This window comes from Vombatus ursinus, unplaced genomic scaffold (assembly GCF_900497805.2).
Source record: "Vombatus ursinus unplaced genomic scaffold, bare-nosed wombat genome assembly UNPS02015073.1, whole genome shotgun sequence".
NCBI classification, from domain to species: domain Eukaryota; kingdom Metazoa; phylum Chordata; class Mammalia; order Diprotodontia; family Vombatidae; genus Vombatus; species Vombatus ursinus.
In genome coordinates this window covers 1,241-6,905 of record NW_020954851.1, presented here as the reverse complement: position 1 = coordinate 6,905, position 5,665 = coordinate 1,241, and the positions used below count along the sequence as shown (strand labels likewise).

General features: G+C 40.1%; 1 pseudogene; it reads right to left on the bottom strand.

The window, feature by feature from the left end:
• Window positions 1-1,008: 1,008 nt before the first annotated feature.
• On the bottom strand, window positions 1,009-5,393 carry LOC114031138 (annotated as a pseudogene).
• Window positions 5,394-5,665: the final 272 nt, after the last annotated feature.

The window sequence follows — 5,665 nt, the reverse complement described above, 5'->3', positions numbered from 1 at the left end:
TACAATATTATTTTTCTATCCCTATCTAAATATTATCTAGATGAACCAAAAGATTAATGTTACTAATAGAAATACGTCAACTATTTTAAAGACCAAAGTTTTCTAAATATTTAGTTAGAATAACTCCACCAAACAAAAAGAAATGAAAAACTATGCCAGTACATTTTTCCTGTGGTATAATATGAATGTTAATATGAGGTATAATCTGCAATTAATACAGATACATATAAATATAAACTTTTACACTAATAATTCATGGTAGCCTGGTGAAGTTTGTTTTTTGTTTTTGATGAGACGATTGAAAGGAAAGAAAGGGGTTTCATTGGGAGAAGCGTTTATTTGCCTTAGCATCATTACCATGATGTATGCAAAACTTCTAATAGTCCACTATTACAGAAAGGTAAGTCCAGAAAAACATATAACTTTCAAGTATGCTGCCCCAGAATATACTTTGTGTAGCAGTGTAAGATTAATATTTTAGCATTAATAACACTGCACTTGCTTTTACATTTGGATTTACATATAATCTTCACAGATGTATGTCAAAATTTCATAAGGAGACCATGGAAATGCTTTTGAAAAACAGGTACATTGTAGTCTGAACTGTATTGTGTGGAATTTCCTAGAGTATTCTAAATTTAAGATGCAAAACTAAGGGAAAATGTTGCTATTTCATTAGTAAATGACTTAGGTGAAACCTAAAGCTCACTCGTCTTTTTTTGATAGATTTGTTGTTTAGCAGCAATTTTGTAGAACTGTAAATTCTTTTTATTAAAAGGCATTATAAACAGTTAATCTTATTTAAAAACCATAAGCACCATAGTGGTGAATATACAGCTCATGAATAACTTGAAAAGTCTTTCCCATTTTAAAAAACAACACACAGCATACAAAACTGTACCAAACAAAGAAGCCATAATATGGATACATGATTCACGTGTTTAAAATGATATATAGAGTTCATAATGGTTAATTATGTGTTCAGTACATTTTTATGTATGATTCCCATCATGATTCACTTTCCCCAGACACTGAATTCTGCCCTTCCTCTTCCAAAATTGGCACAATCCGTTCATCCTTAGACATGGAATTGTATTTCGTTATGAACTTAGTAAATCAGTGACACAAAAATGTTTCATTCTCATGTTCATCAAATATTTTCCAATGATGAAAATAAGCATGTGAAAATATTCTGTAAATCCTATGGCATACTGATGCTAGTTTGGCTACAGGTGACTCTTTTATGCTAACTCTGCTAAGGAAATATTTATTGCTATTCAGAAGACTTGCAGCACCATAGCGTGCGTCTAGTGTAGACTATAGCAGGACACTCTTGGAGTTTTATGAGCTGCACAAAGAAGAATCCGTTATTGAGTTGCCGTCATCTGAGCACATGTATCTGGATGGCGCTCACTCTGAAGTTTGACAGCAGGTCCATTTTAGGCCAGGGGTGGGGAACCTGCGGCCTCGAGGCCACATGTGGCCCTCTAGGTCCTCAAGTGCAGCCCTTTGTCTGAATCCAAACTTCACAGAACAGATTGGTTCAGTTTGGCCACAGGTTCCTCACCCCGGCTCTAGGCAGAATTGCCTTAAATGTTTATATTCCCATATACCTTCATCTTGGCCTTCAGGTGGTTCAAGAATTTTGTCAATACTGGAATAATCTGCCCTTATGTTCTGCTGAATATACTGTTGAATAGCTAATGTGTGGTACACTTCATCAAAGGATTCATCAGGCCAATTATAGAAATCCTGAGTCCTGGTGCCAGGCCTGTTCTCCTCAACACTGCCATCCCCACCACCATGACCACAGGGCCAGATGAGTCTAGGCAGCTAGTGCTGGTACCCTGATGGTGGGGGATGGCTCCTGGCTTGTAGGGTCGAGGAGCTATTGATTCTTTCTTATGTGCTCTTGCTTCTGTGATCCCCTCCCCAAACCAAACCCTGAGAAAGGCCTAAAACCTGGATTTGGCCAATCAGGAGAGACATTTTGGCCCACTCTGACCTTAAGCTACTATAATGTTTTGTGTGTTCTGGCTAACAGACATGCTTTGCTTTGCTCTCTGAGTGAACCCAAAATGCCCCTTCCTGTGTCAGCAACTACAAGACCTGATTAAGCTAATCAGGAGCATTCTTCTGTTTATGACTACCAAGGACAAAGTGCCTTGAACCAGACACTATCTTGACTGTGACTCTTCTTATCTTGGTATTTTATGGACACGTTATGCTATATTATGATATTTATGTGTATATACATGTATACACACATATAATCATGTTAATGATAAAAGAAATACAAACATCCTGGATCTATAATTTCAATGGACACTTTGACACTTAACTGTATTTGCTATCTATCCTATTAAGAAATTGCTTTCTCATAATAGGTTAACACATATGGAGATTATAATTTTGGTTGACACAGGCAACCTGAGTTGAGATTGCTTTAGGTGTATAAAGGGTCTCCTTCAGTGTGTTTACCTCTGAGTTCTGAATTGTTTTCTGACTCCCACACAATGCGTGATTTTCTGGCTTAATGAGAATAAATAAGCATATTATAGTACACGTACAGCCTGATTCTGTTTGTCCCTTGGTCAAATCTTTGCTAAGGTGAACCCCATTCTGTTTGTTCTTTGGACAAACCTTTGGTTAAAGGGAAAACTGATTCGGTTTTTTTGGACCAAACCTTTGGCAAATGGTTGACACTTCTATTGTCTGTACATTTCTTTTTTTTTTCAGTAACACTTGGTTGGTGAGTCTGTCATGGATACACTTTGGTCTGTCCAGACAAAATGCATTTTTCCACTTGATTTGAAAATTTTCTCTTTCCCTCTTCAGCATTTAGTTGCTGAGTTTCTCCCATTCTTTTTTGGCTGACTTCTCCCTACAGCATTTTACTTCATGGGAACATACCTCTGCAACTTTCTTCTGAACCACTTCAAATCTGCTTTCTCCAAATCTAGAGTACAGTCAGATTACAGGGTTTTTTTTTGTAGTTTGATTTTATAGTAAAAAATTTTATAACAATGTTATAAAAGATTTTATAACATTATAAATATATATTCTCTTATCCTGTGATTTAATATGAAAATATATTTTCAAATATTAGCAAAGATTCTGATCAATTTAACATGAATATAGATTATAATATCAGAATTATAGTTTAAACACTTTTTTCATCACATTTAAAATCATTCTAAGGCCCATGTGCAGTTTTACATTCTTACAAAAAAAAATTTTGAAAAAATATATTTTTTGCACCCAAATGAAACATTACACTGCTTATGCCTTTACAATAGAGGAAATAATGAAAATTTTCTCCAGCAAACATACCTCAGTTACATTAGGAAAATTTTAAAGGGGAAAAAACAGGTAAATCATCGTCTAAGACAAATGAAGGGGAGTGAAGAAGGTTAATTTATTTCTAAGAATTACTTAACATAGCAAAGCAATTATAGATTTTTGCTTTTTTTTATAAATCTAACAGATTAAAAATACCCTACGATTTTTTGAAAAACACTTTCTTTAACCTAGGGAAACAATAAAGAAATAAATACATGTCTATCCATTAAGAGACAAATAACATCTTGTGTTCTATAATTTCATTTGGGTGATAGTCATGCATCAGAAAAGAATGTCAGAAGTGTTCATAAAGACTGAGAAGACATTATCAAATATTTCCCCTCCCCTCCATCATATGGAAAATAAAAATCCATGGTGAAAATATGAGATTGTATATAAAATACATTTAATATAATACATTTTATAAATCTGACCACCTTTTAATTTGCCAGAGGCTATTTTCTCCTCAAGGAACAGGTATTATCATATGTAATGAATCTTGCTTGTTTTTTGAAGTGATAGTATCTGAGAAGAGCAAAGGAAGATAGACATTTCTTCCCTTCTTGCTGAATTTTTCCTCTTCCCTTCTTTGCAGATGTGGTGGATTATATTTGTAGAACGTGACTTACCCTGTCTGAGTCAATAAATGTGTTAATTAGATTTGTTGAACTGCTTTTTCTCTCTTTTTATTCTTTGTTATAAGGAATGATTCTTTGTATAGGTAAGAGGGAAGAATATTATTTGGGGAGGAAGGCAATGTAAAAAATATTTCAGTAACATTTGAAAATACAACCTAGAACTCTGTCAGATTAATAAAAGCAAACTGAATGAAGCTATGAGGGCAGCTAGGTGGTGCAGTAGATAGAGTGCCACTGCCTGGAGTCAGGAGGACCTGGGTTCAAATTTGGCCTTAAACACTTACTACCTGTGTGTCCCTGGGTTAAGTCACTTAACCTTGTTTGTCTCGTTTCCTAACCTATAAAATGAGCTGGAGAAGGAAATGGCAAACAACTCCATTATCTTTGCCAAGAAAACCCTAAATGGGTTCAGGAAGACTCGAGCAGGACTTAACAGCAGCACTGTGCCTAAAATTTCCTGATCCTGTACTGTGTTTTTTTGAAAATTTGAACATTTTTGTTTCTCGTGTTCTTCATGATTTTGCAAATCTTAGTGACAACGACTCAGCAATCCTATCTGCCAGTTTTTTAATACTAAGGGAGAGGAGCAGCTAGATGGTGTGGTGGCTACAATTCTGGGTGTGGAATCAGGAAGACCTGAGCTCAAACCCAAGTTTAGACACTTGCTAGCTGTGTGACCCTGAACAAGTCACTTCACTCCAGTTTCCACATCTATAAAATAGGATCTATAACAGCATCTGCTTCCCAGATTGTTGTGAGGACCAGATGAGACAGTCCTTGTAAAGTACTCAGCCCTGCCTGGAACACAGGAAGCTCCCCCTAAACGTTAGCTCTTAGTTTTATTGAGCTCATCCACCAGACGACGGGCATTCCCCAGGCACAGCTACACGCTCTCCACGTCTCCTGGTTTCCCTCGGGTCGGTCTCCTGGACGGAGGAACCAGACACAAAGGAGCACGGCCTCGCCCTGGCCGTCGCCCCCTTGCCCTCTCCTGCTGCGCCAGGCCCACTCGTGTCCTGCTCCTCCTGGAAGCCCCAGGGGGCTGAGCGAGCGCTCCGGGCATCCAGCCCCAGCCCCTGGTTTCGCTCCTCAGAGCCGTGGCTTCCCTGCGTGTTTGCGTCAATTCCTGCGGGAAGATGCCAGCGACAGGAAGCATTTCATTAGAGCCAAGGCCTTTGTAACTGGCTGCCGGACTGGGAGAGACCGCGGGTGGAGTAGCCTCGGAGGAGCCCAAGGGCCCCTCCAGGTTTGGGACCCCACGCCTGGTGCCTCTCCTTGTGTTCTGAGTCTGGGAAGACCACGCACGAGGAAATGCGAGGAGCGGAAGGGGCGGGGCTCTTGGCAGGAAGGAGGCGGCCGACAGGGAGGCAGGACCCGCATTCCAGGCCAGGGGAGGGGCCGAGCCCCAGGCATGCGCAGAAGGCGCCTCAGCCTCCAGACTACGATTCCCAGAAGACCGTCCCGGCCTCAGGGACATTTTTCCAAGCCCTAGGGCGGGAGGACTGGACTTCCGTCTTACTGCGACACTTCCGCTTCCTTTTCTCTCCGCTTCTTCCATGCTTTCTGGTTCCCGTTTCCGCTTCTCTGCCCTAAGCTGAAGTGTGACGGGGTGAGTGGGGGCCGAGAGCGGGGCCAGGCCCAGGTGGAGCCGGCTGCGGGGTGCGGAGCGGTCGGAGCACCGGGGG